General features: G+C 39.8%; 1 protein-coding gene across 6 annotated transcripts in view; it reads right to left on the bottom strand.

Annotated features, from left to right (window-relative positions):
- Positions 1–17,860, bottom strand: part of LOC129821305 (cysteine/serine-rich nuclear protein 3-like) — a 37,640-nt gene extending 19,780 nt beyond the window's left edge. For 2 of the 6 annotated variants that reach the window (XM_055878815.1, XM_055878813.1), the window contains exons 1-2: positions 17,752–17,860; positions 16,752–16,795 (exon numbers count right to left, since the gene is read on the bottom strand). The gene's annotated coding sequence lies outside the window, so the exon portion shown is untranslated. Of the gene's footprint in view, positions 1–16,751; positions 16,796–17,586 lie in introns of all 6 variants that reach the window. The other 4 variants (XM_055878811.1, XM_055878812.1, XM_055878816.1 and 1 more) reach the window with 3 other exon arrangements.
- Positions 17,861–18,597: the final 737 nt, after the last annotated feature.

Raw genomic sequence — 18,597 nt, 5'->3', positions numbered from 1 at the left:
ACAAGGCTTAAAACCACAGGAGAAACCATTGTGTGGTTCACAACATCGACATTAGAAGCAAAATCTCCAAGAAGTGACAAATCCAGCATGAGAACATTCTTTGTGCTTATTTTAAAAGTCTTCTATTCATGGAAAAATGATGTATGCCTCAGACAAAAGGGAATTACCACATACAAGCTAATTAAACGTAGGTTACATAGGGATCACAGTATATGACCCACAGCCTGTATATCTATGAAATAGTTATCCCCATTGAAGTGATTATAGTACAACCACTTCCTATCCCAGGAAGTCCTGGTGATTGTAAGTGTGGCCACGGCCAGTGAAGTGAAAGAGGAATGATATCATTCTCACACTCAATTAAAGCACTGCACTTCCTCCAATAGCGTTGGCCTAATCTACTGCTTTACAGCCAGCAGGGAAATAGAATCAACTCTGCAGCAGTGCGTATTAAGGAACGTGGCACAACCACTAACGTGGCTGATTGCAGACAAAAGACAAACATACAGAGCCAAAGTTACGACAAAGGTCAATAAATCTACTTCATTGCACGCACAAACACATTCTACTTACTCCTCTGCTGAGGAAATGTGTATTCCAAGATGAAGACATGTAACAAATTGGGCGAGTGCCTTATACACAGTGCATAATGTACATTAAATCCCCAGTGCATCTGGCAAATGCCGATGTTTAGTGGGCAGTTTCAGTGTGACGAGCATGTTTTTTGACAATGTGACGGGATTACATTGTTTTATTTATGAACCATTAAAACCCAACAGCCATTCCTCCCAGGTAGCGGCAGTCGGCTGCCTCACATGTGTCCTCGCTGAACCTACTGGACTTTCCCTTGACAGAGATTCTGCTGCCCTCCTCCTACCCTCTCCTCTCCTCCTCCCAGAGGACTTATCTTCCACTCTGCTGTGACAAGTAGCCTAAATCAAGTCCTGGCACAAGATGAACTCACCAACCCCAGACAGACCATTACAGTATCTACAGTGAGGCGTGTCACCTTTACAATTTGAACTGCGGCTCTTCGACGTGAACCACGATGCTTGAGTCATTTCGCTATTATACAGAGACTGAGGAGGACCTCTGTTGACAGGAGGCTACAGTTGATCCCTATGTTGATTCGTCCTCTATGCCAAAACAGTTCATAATTGAAACCAGACCCTGGTCACTGTGTTGCCTTGGGTCGGGTTTTCGAGCCTATTTGTTGATCCCTTTGTGTTACAGTAGATCCCTTTGTGTTAACTAGCATATGTTTTATGTAACACATCATTTATGAGACCGTATTAGTCTGAAGGAGGTTTTTATACATTGTGAACGCAGCGAGAAGTCATTCTGGGCTTTAAGAGACGTGGCTGCTTTGGTACAAGTGATTAACATACCAGCCACAGTGCACATTGTGAACAAGCCCAGCGGTTATGCATATTGATAGCGATCCGTGAGCTGCTGAGCTCTCCAACACTAGATTAGAGTAAATCAACTCAAGCTGGACCAGATGTATCACAAGACATGCAAGTTTAATGTCATTCTTTCAGCATTGCTCTAATGCTTTAATAACAGTGGATACTTCAATGACAGTAGGTTAGGTATAGTTAGTTGGTGACTTCTCAAAATAAAAAAGACATTTATGAATGATAAATAGCACACAGCATAAAAATCTAGTGAGAATATACAGAAAGGATTCCTTGACTTTTTCCACATTGTGTTAGGTTACAGCCTTATTCTAAAATGGATTAAAACTAAATGTTTTCATCAATCTACACACAATACCCCATAATGAAAAAGTGAAAACAGGTTTTAGAAGTTTTAGAAAAATGTATAAATTAAAAATTCAAAAACGTATTTACATGATTATTCAGACCCTTTGCTATGAGACTCGAAATTGAGGTCAGGTGCATCCTCTTCCTATTGATCATCCTTGAGATGTTTCTACAACTTGATTGGAGTCGACCTGTGGGAAATCCAATTGATTGGACATGACTTGGTAAGATCCCACAGTTGACAGTACATGTCAGAGCAAAAAAACAAGCCACAAGGTTGAAAGGACTGTCCGTAGAGCTCCGAGACAGGATTGTGTGGAGGCACAGATCGGGGGAAGGGTAACAAAACATTTCTGCAGCATTGAAGGTCCCCAAGAACAGAGTGGCCTCGATTATTCTTCAATGGAAGAAGTTTAGAAACACCAAGACTCTTCCTAGAGCTGGCCGCCCGGCCGAAGTTAGCAATCGGGGGAGAAGGGCCTTGGTCAGGGAGGTAACCAAGAACCAAATGGTCACTCTGACAAAGCTCCAGAATTCATCTGTGGAGATGGAAGAACCTTCCAGGAGGACAACCATCTCTACAGCACTCCACCAATCACGCCTTAATGGTAGAGTGGCCAGACATAAAACACTACTTAGTAAAAGGCACATGACAGCCCGTTTGGAGTTTGCCAAAAGGCACTTAAAGACTTTTAGACCACGAGAAACAATATTCTTTGGTCTGTTGAAACCAAAATTGAACTCTTTGGCCTGAATGCCAAGCATCACGTCTGGAGGAAACCTGACACCATCCCTACGGTGAAGCATGGTGGCGGATGCATCATGCTGTGTGACTGTTTTTCAGCAGCAGGGACTGAGAGACTAGTCAGGATCGAGGGAAAGATGAATGGCGCAAGGTACAGAGAGATCGTTTATGAAAACCTGGTCCAGAGCGCTCAGGACCTCAGACGGGGGCGAAGGTTCACCGTCCAACAGGACAATGACCTTAAGCACAAACCCAAGACAACTCTGGAGTGGCTTGGGGACAAGTCTCTGAATGTCCTTGGGTGACCCAGCTAGAGCCAGGACTTGAAACCGATCGAACATCTATGGAGAGACATGAAAATAGCTGTACAGCGACGCTCCCCATCCAATGTGAAAGTGCTTGAGATGATCTGCAGAGAAGAATGAGAGAAACTCCCCAAATGCAGGTGTGCCAAGCTTGTAGCATCATACCCAAGAAGACTCGAGGCTATAATCGCTGCCAAAAGTGCTTCAACAAAGTACTGAGTAAAGGGTCTGAATACTTATGTAAATGTGATATTTCAGCTTTTCTTTTCTTTTTTAAACCTTTTTTTGCTTTGTCATTATGGGGTATTGTGTGTAGATTGATTAAATTGTTTTTTCCCCTCATCAATTTTGGAATAAGTTTGTAATGTAACAAAATGTCAAGGGGTCTGAATACTTTCCGAATGCACTGTACACTGAACAAAAATATAAATGCAACATGTAAAGTGTTGGTCCCATATTTCATGAGCTGAAATAAAAAATCTCTGAAATTTTATTTCCCTCAAATTCTGTGCACATTTAGTTTTTACATCCCTGTTAGTGAGCATTTATCATTTGCCAAGATAAGATGTCTGTAATAAAGCCCTTTTGTGGGGAAAAACGTATTCTTATTGGCTGGGCCTGGCTCCCCACTGGGTGGGCCTATGCCCTCCAAGGCCCACCTATGGCTACACCCCTGCACAGTCATGTGAAATCCATATATTAAGGCCTAATGAATTTATTGAAATTGACTGATTTCCTAATATGAAATGTAGCTCAGTCAAATCTTAGAAACTGTTGCATGTCGCGTTTATATTTTTAATCAGTATACTTTTACTCCGTACTATTTTCCCCTTACTTCTTCTCGAACTAAATATCCATAATTATCTAAATGGAATGCAGTACCTTATCTGTATTCTGTTGTATCCTTCTCTTATGGGTATCACATACTTTACGTAGCTATATGCAAAACATAAGCTAGAGAGATTGCCTTTTGTTATAAACACTACCATTGCACCACGGCTATTGACCTACATTGTCTGATATGCAAGAGGCATTTTGATTTTGATGAAGCAAGTTTGTGACAGCAGGCATGAAAATAAACATACAAAACTATATATTTTAATAATCTGTGCCCAAGCTGTGCTGTTGTATTGAGGTCATATGCTAATGACATGTCTGACCCAGAATGCTCAGTCAAGACATGATACTAGAAAATAGGACATATAATTGAAGAAACATTTTGAAAAAATATCCCCTAACATATTTACTGTATCTCATGCATTGGTGAATAACTAATTATACTGTCCTAGAGTCATATTTCCTCCATAAACACATACCTGTTGTTCATCATAAACACAGGGTCAAATAGGCATTCCTGTGTAATTATCTTAAATCTTAAAGCCAACATTGTGTGCATTGGCTGAGCTGTGACTGAGATTGTATCTGATTAATATGTTTTATCCTGCACATAGTTTATAAAGCCTACATGCACATCTCCACCTTGAGTTTGTGCTTCTTGCTGATCGTTTTAAACGAATCAAGGGCTGAAAAAAGCATTAGCAGGAGCCCATATTTCAGGTTTTACTCTATTGAAAATCATATGCACAGTCTCTCTAGATCCCTTGACAGTGTAGTAGTGGTGATGCTGTTGCATAGGTGATTTAAATATTGACTGGCTTTCATCAAGCTGCCCACTCAAGAAACAGCTGCAAACTGGTTCAGGTTATCAGTCAACCTACCAGGGTAGTTACAAACAGCACAGGAATTAAATCATCAACATGTATCGATCAAATCTTTACTAATGCAGCAGAAATTTTCTTTAAAGCAGTATCCGAAATCCATTTGATGTAGTGATCACAATATAATAGCCATATCTATGAAAACCAAAGTTCCAAAGGCTGGGCCTAATATAGTGTATAAGAGGTCATACAATAAGTTTTGTAGTGATTCTTATGTTTTTGATGTAAATCATATTTTTGAGTCTGTGGTGTGTAATGAGTAGCAACCAGACGCTGCACTTCTATGAAATTGCTTATTCCAGTTACACTTAAGCATGCACCCATTAAGAAAATGACTGAAAAACTGTTAAATCCCTATGGATTGATGAGGAATAAAACATGGTATGGTTGAGAGGGATGAGGCAAAAGGAATGGCAAATAAGTCTGGCTGCACAACTGATTTGCAAGCGTACTTAAAATTGAGAAATCATGTGACTAAACTGAATAAAAAGAGAAGAAACTATACTATGAAACAAAGATAGATGATAGCAAATGATAGTAAAAAGCTTTGGAGCACCTTAAATGAATTTTTGGGCAAACTCACTCCATCATTCATTGAATCAGATGGCTCATTCATCACAAAACCCACTAATATTGCAAATTACTTGAATGATTTTTTAATTGGCAAGATTTGCAAATTTAGTCATGACATACCAGCAACAAACGCTGACACTACACATCCAAGTATAAATTAACAAATTATGAAAGAATTTTGAATACATTTTGAATTCCGTAAAGTGAGTGTGGAAGAGGATAAAAAAATTATTGCTGTCTAACAGCAATGACAAGCCACCAGGGTCTGACAACTGGGAATATTACTGAGGATATTAGCGAACGATATTGCCACTCCTATTTGTCATATCTTTAATCTAAGCCTACTAGAAAGTGTGTGCCCTCAGGCCTGGAGGGAAGCAAAAGTAATTCCCCTACCCAAGAATAGTAAAGACCCTTTACCGGCTCAAATAGCCGACCAATCAGCCTGTTACCAACCCTTAGTAAACTTTTGGGAAAAATTGTGTTTGACCTGATACAATGCTATTTTACTGTAAGAACAATTGACAACAGACTTTCAGCACGCTTATAGGGAAAGACATTCAACAAGCACGGCACTTACACAAATGACCAATGATTGGCTGAGAGAAATTGATGATAAAAAGATTGTGGAAGCTGTTTTGTTAGACTTCAATGCGGCTGTTGACATTATCAATCACAATCTGCTGATGGAAAAACTTGTGTTGTGGCTTTACATCCCCTGCTATATTGTGGATAAATAGTTACCTGTCTAAAAGAACACAGAGGGTGTTCTTTAATGGACGCATCTCCAACATAATCCAGGTAGAATCAGGAATTCCACAGGGCAGCTGTCTAGGCCTCTTACTTTTTAAAATCTTTACTAAATGACTAGAGGTCGACCGATTAATCGGAATGGCCGATTAATTAGGGCCGATTTCAAGTTTTCATAGCAATCGGAAATCGGTATTTTTGGACACCGATTTGGCTGCTTTAAAAAATAAAATATTTTTTAACTAGGCAAGTCAGTTATGAACACATTCTTGTTTTCAATGACTGCCTAGGAACGGTGGGTTAACTGCCTTGTTCAGGGGCTGAACGACAGATTTTTACCTTGTCAGCTCAGGGATTTGTTTTTGCAACCTTCTGGTTACTAGTCCAACGCTCTAACCACCTGCCTTACATTGCACTCCACGAGGAGCCTGCGTGGCAGACTGACTACCTGTTACGCGAGGGCAGAAAGAAGCCAAGATAAGTTGCTAGCTAGCATTAAACTTATAAAAAACAATCAATCTTCACATAATCACTAGTTAACTATACATGGTTGATGATATTACTAGTTTATCTAGCGTGTCCTGCGTTGCAAATAATCGATGCGGTGCCTGTTAATTTCTCATCGAATCACAGCCTACTTTGCCAAACGGGTGATGATTTAGCACTGTCGTTGCACAAAACCTAACCATAAACATCAATCGCTCAACAACATGTTCGCTGCTCTGGCTCCCCAATGGTGGAACAAACTCCCTCACGACGCCAGGACAGCGGAGTCAATCACCACCTTCCGGAGACACCTGAAACCCCACCTCTTCAAGGAATACCTAGGATAAAGCAATCCTTCTGCCCCCCCCCCCTTAAAAGATCTGATGCACTATTGTAAAGTGGCTGTTCCACTGGATGTCATAAGGTGAATGCACCAATTTGTAAGTCGCTCTGGATAAGAGCGTCTGCTAAATGACTTAAATGTAAATGTAAATGTAATGCCTTTCTTTAAATCAATACACAAGTACATATTTTTAAACCTGCATATTTAGTTAATATTGCCTGCTAACATGAATTTCTTATAATTAGGGAAATTGTGTCACTTCTCTTGCGTTCCGTGCAAGCAGTCAGGGTATATGCAGCAGTTTGGGCCGCCTGGCTCGTTGCGAACTGTGTGAAGTCCATTTATTCCTAACAAAGACCGTAATTAATTTGCCAGAATTGTACATAATTATGATATAACTATGAAGGTTGTACAATGTAACAGCAATATTTAGACTTAGGGATGCCACTCGATAGATAAAATACGGAACGGTTCCGTATTTCACTGAAAGAATAAACGTTTTGTTTTCGAAATGATAGTTTCCGGATTCTACCATTTTAATGACCTAAGGCTCGTATTTCTGTGTGTTATTATGGTATAATTAAGTCTATGATTTGATATTTGATAGAGTAGTCTGACTGAGCGATGGTAGGCAGCAGCAGGCTCGTAAGCATTCATTCAAACAGCACATTCGTGCGTTTGCCAGCAGCTCTTCGCAATGCTTCTAGCATTGAGCTGTTTATGACTTCAAGCCTATCAACTCCCGAGATTAGGCTGGTATAACCAATGTGAAATGGCTAGCTAGTTAGCGGGGTGCGCGCTAATAGCGTTTCAATCGGTGACGTCACTCGCTCTGAGACTTGGAGTAGTTGTTCCCCTTGCTCTGCAAGGGCCCGGCTTTTGTGGAGCGATGGGTAATGATGCTTCGAGGGTGGCTGTTGTCGATGTATTCCTGGTTCGAGCCCAGGTAGGGGCGAGGAGAGGGACGGAAGCTATACTGTTACACTGGCAATAATAAAGTGCCTATAAAAACATCCAATAGTCAAAGGCATATGAAATACAAATGGTATAGAGAGAAATAGTCCTATAATTCCTATAATAACTACAACCTAAAACTTCTTACCTGGGAATATTGAAGACTCATGTTAAAAGGAACCACCAGCTTTCATATGTTCTCATGTTCTGAGCAAGGAACTTAAACGTTAGTTTTTTTACATGGCACATATTGCACTTTTACTTTCTTCTCCAACACTTTGTTTTTGCATTATTTAAACCAAATTGAACATGTTTCATTATTTATTTGAGGCTAAATTGATTTTATCGATGTATTACATTAAGTTAAAATAAGTTTTCATTCAGTATTGTTGTAATTGTCATTATTACAAATCAATAAATAAAAATCGTCCGATTAATCGGTATCGGCTTTTTTTGGTCCTCCAATAACCGGTATCGGAGTTGAAAAATCATAATCGGTCGACCTCTACTAATGACATGCCAATGGCCTTGAGTAAAGCCAGTCTGTCTATGTATGCAGATGACTCAACACTATACACATCAGCTACTCCAGCGAGTGAAATCCCTGCAAGACTTAACAAAGAGCTGCAGTTAGTTTCAGAATGGGTGGCAAGGAATAAGTTAGTCCTACATATTTCAAAAACTGAAAGCGTTGTATTTGGGACAAATAATTCACTAAACCCTAAACCTCAACTAAAACTTGTAATAAATTATGTGGATATTGAGCAAATTGAGCAAGAAATTGAGCAAAAAACTGTCATGGTCCTAACATGTTGATACAACAGTAGCTAACAAGCGGTGCTCTGACTTTTTAACAACACTATCAACAAGGCAAGTCCTACAGGCACTCGTTTTGTCGCACCTGGACTACTGTTCAGTCGTGTGGTCAGGTGCCACAAAGAGGGACCTCGGGAAAATTACAATTGGCTCAGAACAGGGCAGCACGGGTGGCCCTTAAACGTACACGGAGAGCTAACATTAATAATATGCGTGTCAATCGCTCATGGCTCCAAGTGGAGGAGAAATTGACTTCATCACTACTTGTTCTTGTAAGTGTTGACATGCTGAATGCATCGAGGTGTCTGTTTAAACTACTAGCACACAGCTCAGACACCCATGCATACCCCACAAGACATGCCACCAGATCTCTTCACAATCACCAAGTTAAGAACAGACTGAGGCGCACAGTACTACAAAGAGCCATGGCTTCAAGGAACTCTATTCCACATCAGGTAACTGATGTAAGTAGTAGAATCAGATTTTAAAAACAGATAAAAATACACCTTATGGAACAGCAGGGACTGTGAAGAGAAACACACAGGCACAGACACACAAACATACACGGATAAGACATGCACTCCTACACATGGATTTTGTATTGTAGATATTAAATCGTAGAGTAGTGGCCTGAGGGAACACACTTAATGTGTTGTGAAAAGTGTTGTGAAATGTAATGTGATGTAATATTTTAAATTGTATATAACTGGCTTAATGTTGCTGGACCCCAGGAAGAGTAGCTGCTGACTTGGCAGCAGCGAATGGGGATCCTTAATAAATACAAATACACTACAATAGGAGCAACCTGGTCTCAGAGCATTTTGTATTATTCTGTACATAAATCCGTGACACTCATTTTAGTATGATATGTTATGTTTGATATGGTTACATAAGACAGATGGTTATGTAAGGTAAAAACGAAAGGAAGGTGGTTGGTTGGGGTGGATGGGTAGGCATATAACGCAAATGTCTAGCAGCCCAAAGGTTGCAAGGTTGAATATCATCACAGACAACGTTTATCATTTTAGCTAATTAGCAACTTTTCAACTACTTGCTACTTTTTAGCTACTTTGCAACTACTTAGCTAACCCTTCCCCTAACCCTAACCTTAACGCTTTTAGCTAACCCTTAACCTAACCTTAACCATTTACCCTAACTACTAAACTTAACACTAACCCCTAGCCTTGCTAATGTTAGTGAGCTAGCTAACGTTAGCCACCTAGCTAGAATTCGTAACATTTCATACGTTTAGCAAATTCAAAACATATTGTACGTTTAGCAAATTCGTAACATATAATATGAATTGTAATGCTAAACATATCATATGAAACGGGTGATGGACATCCACAAATGAATACATACCATACGAAACTCAACATGCCTCGGATTTACATACAGAATCATATGAAATGCTCTGAGACCAGGTTAATAATGGACATTGGTGCAGGGAGTGGGCAGTGTATTTCTGATATTGTGAAGCTAGAGACAAGGGAACTGACTTTAGACACCACAGCCTACGTTCCAAATGGCACCCTATTCCCTACATAGTGCACTACTTTTGACGAGGGCCCATAGGAAATAGGGTGTCATTTGGGACACACTCCTGTCTCTCTCTCACTCTCTCTCTCTCTCTCTGAAGCCTGGGGAGAGGACCTCGCCAGTCTTAGCTAACACTCAATATGGCGTCTCATTCCAAAGTGCTAGTGTTTTAATTGTCATCATACAGCACTGTGCAAACATCCACGCAACCCAGATGGCTAGGCTGATTTTTGTCTTGTGGGAGATTCAGCTATGTGCCAATAGCCAGACTGTCTGGGCGACTAGGGCCATTAAAGCCATACAATGAGATTGCACAGTGAAGAAGAAGAAGAAGAAGAACAACCCTAAACCACTAAAGATCTTCTGCCATGTTAGCAGTCCAAGGTTGGGCTTAACCTCATAAATCACTGGTGTGAGACACGGCCATAAACAGCAACCTTTAGAGGCAAGCAGGGTCTCAGCTGGGCTCCCTGAGGAGAAGCTGTGGCCTGGATGATTATAGATCTACAGATGATGTCGACGGAGGATTCCTGCAACCGAGCATGTGGCAGAGGGAACATAAACACAACACTGATGGATTTCACATTCAATGGCACTGTTTAAAAATAAATTATACATGAAAAGGCCACAGAGGAATATGTTTGGTGAGGGGGTCAGAGGGGACTAGCTCTCTCTCTCATAATCATGGGTTCAGGAATAAGAGAATGCTCAAGGTAATTTTGTCCAAATTGAGTTATTGACATAGCCTTGTTCTGTTCAATTTTCTCCTCTGTATAGTACTCTAAATACCCAAATTCATGTTGTTAAGTTCAAAAGAATTACAAGATATTTTTTTTTGACACCATTCAAATCAATGAGGGTTCGGAACATTAAAGCCAATTATCTCAGAATCATCTTTTGCAGATAGAACCTTATAGTCCTAAACTGTCGGTATATCAATCTGCACACAAAATCAAATGATATGCATTACATACTAACTATGAAATAATTTAAATATGCCCTCTTAGGTGGAGAGGGCATATTTATATTCAAACACTCAACGTTTCTGAGGCACCAATAACAAAATGATATAATCTACATCTACATAATATACATACTTACTTATCCATGGTCAGATCATGGTCAAATTAAATTGAAAAGGAGAACAACAAAGAGTCCAAGATAATTGGAAAGTCACGTGCACAAGGAACCATGCACCAATTAAACACAAAGGAATCCATTTAAGGAAATGTAGCACATCTACAGATTTATGCAAATCAGACTTTCGAAATGCGCTCTGTACATTTGTTAACTTGCAGTTGCCTGAGGCCGCAGACTGCTCCACACACATGAAAGGAAAGGAGGGAGTCAGACCAGCCCACTGCTGTACACGGAGGGAGCTTGCCTGCCTGCTGCAGCTAGCACAGGGACCATTGATCTATCTCCTCCTCCTCCTCACAGAACAATAGAGGAAACGCCAGCGCTGTCTTTTATCAATGCAGTTCCAGGGATAAGTGAGATAGAGGCTAATGCCAAGCATTAGGATGTTTAGGGTGATATTATATCAAACTGGGCTGCTCTGTTCCATTTCATAACATCGATAATGTATCGACATACAACTCCAAATAGTATTAGTTCAGAGTTGCTAAGGGGGATGTTGTCATTACAATTCAATGATGGGTAAATAAAATAACATTATGTTGTATGCACCCAATATGGTTGGTTATTGTTTGGTTATTTTCAAAGGCAGTTTGTGTATAAAAAAGCAGGTAATTGTATTATTTACATTTCCTCTTTTAAACATGTATTCATAAAATGTTATAGTATTACTAAAAGGCAAAAGCTGATACTTTTGCGTTGAGTTGATGCTTGCAAGAAGCAGCACATGAATTCATCTGACATTAGTCCGACAACATACACTGAGTGTACAAAACATTAAGAACCGCTGCTCTTTCCATGACAGGTGAATCCAGGTGAAAGCTATGATCCCTCATTGATGTCACTTGTTAAATCCACTTCAATCAGTGTAGATGAAGGGGAGGAAACAGGTTAAAGAAGGATTTTTAAGCCTTGAGACAATTGAGACATGCATTGTGTATGTGTGCCATTCAGAGGGTGAATGGGAAAGACAAAATATTGAAGTGCTTTGAACACTAAGTGCCAGGCGCATCGGCTTGTGTCAAGAACTGCAACGCTGCTGGGTTTTTCACACTCAAAAAATTTCCTGCATGTATCAAGAATGATCCACCACCCAAAGGACATCCACCCAACTGTGGGAAGCATTGGAGTCAACATTGGGAGGGGGGGCAACTCAATATTAGGAAGGTGTTCACTGTATATCAATCCCTTTTGTCTGCCATAATTAGTCAACCGAATGATGCACATACAGCTAAACTTGTTGGTGTAATCCCAGTCATGCACTGTGGAGGCATAATCAGGTACTTTCACCCTAGTTGTCAATCACAATCCTCAGCCAAATTATTCATAAAAGCATATTTTATTTATGGGTGCATTTTCCCATGCTACCTAAAAGTTTGCATAAGCCCTAGCTCTGGCAGAGACTGAACTGCCAAGGCTCCTCACAGAGACATAGATGCTTTCATCTCTCATACAAGCGGAGGGAGCCAAGGTGGTGTTGGACCATGTTAGGCAGACATCCTTATGATTTATATATAGTAGGATCTGCTGAGATCTTCAAGCATTTTCACATGTAAAACATTGCTCTGTTATTTGGGAAAATTCATAAAGCAGGTTACAATGGAGTTGTAGGTAGACAGTGCAAATCTAATTATATTCATCTGAAATGAGAGTGCAAGAAAGAAAAGATTTCAACTTGAAGATATATTTTATTTGTACTAGAAATAATCTAAATAGACCAAATTAAAACATAGCCTTTGTAGGCTAAAAACGATATGCAGCTCTCACATTTCAAAGGCTAAATTTAGCCTAATTAGCCAACTCCATCCTAATGGATACGGACTCCTGCAAGCCGTCTCGGAGATAGAAATAGAGTCATCACCACCAGACATATACAGAACATCATCATTTTACTCACATGATTTTCTTTGTCACTAGAATGTCTACTGTAAATGAAAATCGAATACAGTCCATGATGTTTAATGTAGGGGGATGCAAAAATATGATCACATAGTTATACTCATATAAATATAATGATTGTTTTAATGATGTGGTTATGCTAAATCAAAACTTGATGATTCACACATTTACTGTAAAAATATATATATTAATTTGACAGTATTACAACATTTCTGACTAATGATCTGACAAAATAAAAACATACACCACAATGGTAGACAATTTACCAAAGAGTTTCCCCCCACAATAAAACTGGTTGCCATAGTGATGGCAGGCATAATGAGCAGATTAACTGCATGCTGGAAATCATTTGTTGAGAATTTATTCAGAGAAATGTGACATCCCCAAACTCGTAGGAATAGGAAAAGAGGTGCTCTTTATTTTCCTTGGAATCAAAACAAATTGAGAAAAAATTCACTTCCAAACGAAAACATAAGTATGCACGCCCATTACCAATGAGAGTACATCAAATGAGATAGCATAATTATGGTTATAGGTTATAGTTGGCATAATTATGGTACTGTATCTATCACCTTCAGAGTTATTAACAGTAGTAAAATGCAGGATTTCCAGGGCAATATGTTTATGTGGGCTGGGCTCCAGTAACTAACTGTTCATGTCAGATCCTAGTAATTTATTTCCAGTGACACAAAATAAACTACAAGACATAGATGGGTTGGGCCAGTAACCGAAAGGTTGCTGGATCGAATCCCCGAGCTGACAAGGTAAAAATCTTTCATTCTGCCCCTGAGCAAGTCAGTTAACCCACTGTTCCCCGGGCGCCGAAGACGTGGATGTCGATTAAGGCAGCCCCCCGCACCTCTCTGATTCAGAGGGGTTGGGTTAAATGCGGAAGACACATTTCAGTTGAATGCATTCAGTTGGACAACTGACTAGGTATCCCCCTTTCCCTTACCTTATAAATAGAACCATCACTTTAAGCTCATCTAAATAAAATGGAAAAAAAACCATTTCAAGTCAACCAATAATAAGCAGGAGAGAGAAAGCACTTTCCACATTGATGTCATGGCAACATCTCATGGGAGCCAGCCAAACCCTGAACAACCTCGCTAGCCTGCACAGAGCCAGACCAAAGACCCTCAAGGACTACTCACATCATAGACATTGAGATTAGAAAACAACATTCCTTCTGAGAGTGAGACAATTATTCTGTTTATATGAGTTGATATTTGTGCTGTTTGACTTAATTCAATACTGGAATACATATTAAGTCGATAGAATGGATTGACATGGTCTTCCATTTTCAAGAGGGGTGTTAAATTTAGTTGAGACATTAAAGCCTTCAGGTGAGAAAATAAGAATATCATCGAATCATTGATTGTCCAAGATAGATTTTTTAAAACGTGTAATTGTTCTTTTGTGATTTTGTTTCCTGAACAATAATGTCCTGTTCAGCCTACAGACATGCTTCCTTACAGGGCAGAACATTCCAACTGATAAACAAGATGTGAACCGGTGATCCAAAGCACAAGCTACTCCCTACCCAAAACAATCTTCTAGCTTGACCTTTTTGCCTGTTTTACAAGTCACTATGAATGGAGCTGCAGGTCAACTTTAAAGCCAAGCATGTATCCCTGTCATTTCCACATAAAAGGATGCCAAATTGATTTGGCTCTGAATGTGAACCTCCGTGTGAAGACTACTCACCCGCGCTGGAGTCATGCGGGGAGATTCTACTCTGTACTGTTATCTTTAAAAGCCGTGCCACCTTCCCTGTGAATCTTTAATGGACCCCATTCAATGTGACAGAGCCCAAGCCATCTGTGCTACAATATGTAATAGCAACACATGGCAGATTCAATGTACCAGATTAATGATCCAGCCTAGCACCCAGTAAATACATTTAGTGAATGTTTCGATGTCCCTTAACTATGTCACATGTACTAATTCAATTACATTGCTGACCGATTGGATACACAAACAGATGGATCAGGGAGGACAAAATTCACAGCCAAGGTAAGAGAAGGAGCTCCACTCTTGCCTCACAAATATCAATCGCTTTGCTGGAATGTATGTGTGTGTGTGTGTGTGTGTGTGTGTGTGTGTGTGTGTGTGTGTGTGTGTGTGTGTGTGTGTGTGTGTGTGTGTGTGTGTGTGTGTGTGTGTGTGTGTGTGTGTGTGTGTGTGTGTGTGTGTGCATGCTGCACAGAGCTGTCTCAGTGGCTCCTTCCTGTTTGACAAAAGAGGATGGTTGAGGGACAACAAAGAGGTAGCGCTGGATAATGAGGCACGTTGCCATATTCAAACCCAGTTCACTGCTTTACTGGCGCAGCGTGTCTTCCCAGCTGCTGCCAATGCTGACCTCCAATTACATGACCTTTGCTATCTAACCCATTTTGATAAGGCATTGAATAATCAGCCTTGCAATTATACCTAAAATCTAATGCTATTTTTCATTTTTTTAAACAGCTAATTGACCGACGTCGATTAAAATATTGAAATTCTATTTAGCTTTTTTTTTCTGAGCTCAATGCACAGTTTCTCTAGAGATAAATCAGATCAAGCCCGAACAGGGCGATGTATGAGTTATAGTTTCCAACAGGCCAATATTCTACATAGTTTAGTGCAGAAAACGTGGTAATTGACTACAATGCCCATAATCCATTGCATTCCTACTTGTCCGGTCTGTGTGGGCAAGGAGATGGAGAGAAGAGAGAAGAACGCGCGATTGAGAGGGAAAGAGAGCAATTGCTTTGCGAGGTATCTCTACCTGAAAACACATGATCTATGTGATTGACGGTTGGTATTCAGCAGTCATAAAAGTATACCTCATTTACTTTGAAGAACTACAAAATAGTGATTTTGTCAGACAGTGTAGGCAGCAGCTCTATAGAGATGAGATGATGACCTGGAATGAAATAATAAAGTCATCAAATAAACGAATGTAATATGCACAACTGAAATATTTTAGTAAAGTAATGTAAATAAATTATGGTTAATAAGCCAAACAAATAATCAAAACTGAATTATAATTTTTATTTTTATTTTTTTAATAGTCTAACCGAAACTGACCTCAAAAAGCACAATTTTGTTTGTCTTCTAAAATGGCACTCATCATACTGATGTATACAACTGCTTGGTAAAGCCTGTATTGTGTCTGTTGAAGAAAATAAAGGCACATCCACCATCAAGGATGACCTTTTCAGCCATTATCAACAAGGCCCTATAATGTAAGCCACTGGGTGTTTCCCCGCATCAAAAGCCATTGGGAAACTATTTCATGTACTGTAGATTCTGACACATTGCAGCATGTATTAAGTACCTAATGTCTTATTATAATCTCATAATGATCATGACTGAATAACAGCAAATATGCACATATCATAGATGTTACAATGTGTTTGTATTCATTTAATTTACCAGAAGCTGTGCCTTGTCTAACAATTCCTGACTACTGTAGAGTTGTTTCTATTTCATAACCAGTCTGTGTTGAGTAGACACTGTAACACAGTTGTCTCTCTGAATATCAAGATCGAGTCTTAAGATAGCTCGTTGAGATATTTTGTAGCAAAACTGCAACAGCTGTGCAAGCTGTTAATTGATTCTCAGAGCCAACAAATTCTACCAAAGGCAGGTGGCATCACATTTCTGCATTCCACAGAAAAACATGACATGTCAGACAGTATAAAAGAGAGAGACAATATACTTAGCTAGTCTTACCTTAAATAAAATATGTAGGTATGCTGTAGCGAGTCGTCTCTATTCTGTGGAAGAGAATAAATTAATTTAGATGTAAATGAGCCTAGAGTCAACTATTATTTCCAGAGGCAGTGTAGCAACCAGGGTGCCACATACAATCAGGTTGAAAGTGACTATAAAATATAACCACCAATGAACTCGAGGTGATACAGGTAACAGGGTGCATTACAGAGAACAGGGTGCATTACATAATTTTTCACCTGGAAGGTCTGTAAAGATTGAATAATAGTCACAGCAAAATAACTACTGTAAATGAATAAACTGTTCAGTTAAACATGGAAAATGTCTCTTATCAAGCCAGCAAGCTATGTTCTAGGAAAAAATATATTGAAAATGTATGTTGATTAAAATCATGGTAATAGCCGATTGGCAGTGCTCTTTCTGCACTAACCCTCTCAGTAAGAGAGAGAGAGGGAGATCTCCCAGTGGAGGCAGGAGTAGAGTGTGCACTATGTCTGACACAGATGCATGTTCTCCAGGAGGACTCTGCAGGGAGCCAGCCTCTCCCTCTCCCACTCCCAAATCTCACTGCTCTGCATGGGAGCATTTTAGCTACTTGGGTTCACATGTGTATGTACAGATACTAATAACACACACAGCCATGCATTTAAACACGCACACGCGCCCCCCCCCCCCCCCCCCCCCCACCACACACACACACACACACACACACACACACAATTATATGCCCCAATATATACACAGATCATGCCGTCAATGAAAACTGTAACCAAGCACATGATTTAACTCTATGCCAGACTGATGAGGATAATGACGTTCAAGTTGCGGCACTTACCATTCATTTCATGTTTCAGCCTTTGCAATGCCTGCTTGTTCAATGACGTCCCTCTCTCTGAGTAGCCTAATTAAGCATCTAAATTATACGTTTTTTTTTTGAATGTCATTCACTCCATTCATAAAAAAAGCTTTTTTAGGTGCACACTAATTAAGATTTGCCTACCTGGCACAGTCGTGTCGCATCCACAGTGCACATTCATAGGCAGTTCTTCCGGTTTCTCTTGGAACACTCTTGGAACAATGGTGCAGCATCGGTCTGACAGATACATCAGCAACGTGACTTCCCTTAACCAATCATTTCACATGGTTTAAGGAACCAGGAATCGTCCTCTCAAACCTTTGTACACGATTTTGCCTACTGTAGGCAAAGCTGGGAAGACAATGTGCATCAATGCTAGCAACTATAGCCAACGGCAATATGTCGTGTATACACTCAACTTGGATACAATTGTATCTTTTAAAGTCAACGGTGTCGAACTTGGTGTATGCATAACCTCGTCCCACGGAAGAGTCTGCGAACGATATTAGTGTATAAATGACAATTAAAAAATAATCACATGGTGTTGTTCTCCTACCACATTTAATTTCAATTGAAGGTATTCATAAATAACCTATGAATATAGTCACTACCATCTTAACTGTTTTAATGCTCAATGTATTATGTTATTGACAAAACATTCTAGGGGAGAGTGGGGTAAATTGAGCTATTTTTTACATTCAAAATCACTCTGTCAAGGGAAATATAGTATTCTTTCTAACAACGATATCTGTATATTTCAGGATGTTGGGTATGCCTGGAATAATGTAAACATTACAGGTTTGGAAACATCACTTGTCCCCCCAAAAAGTGGTCTCTTGGCACAATTTACCCGGGTATGGGGTAAGTTTAGCCTCGGGACAGGGTAAGTTAAGCCACCTACAAATTTCTGTACTTAATGAAATATTACCACTACCTTGTCTATCTGTATTTCCCAAACACAATTCAACACAATCACAATAGCGTTTGTCT

This window comes from Salvelinus fontinalis, chromosome 23, assembly GCF_029448725.1.
Source record: "Salvelinus fontinalis isolate EN_2023a chromosome 23, ASM2944872v1, whole genome shotgun sequence".
Classification (NCBI taxonomy): domain Eukaryota; kingdom Metazoa; phylum Chordata; class Actinopteri; order Salmoniformes; family Salmonidae; genus Salvelinus; species Salvelinus fontinalis.
This window is presented reverse-complemented; position numbering and strand designations above follow the sequence as displayed.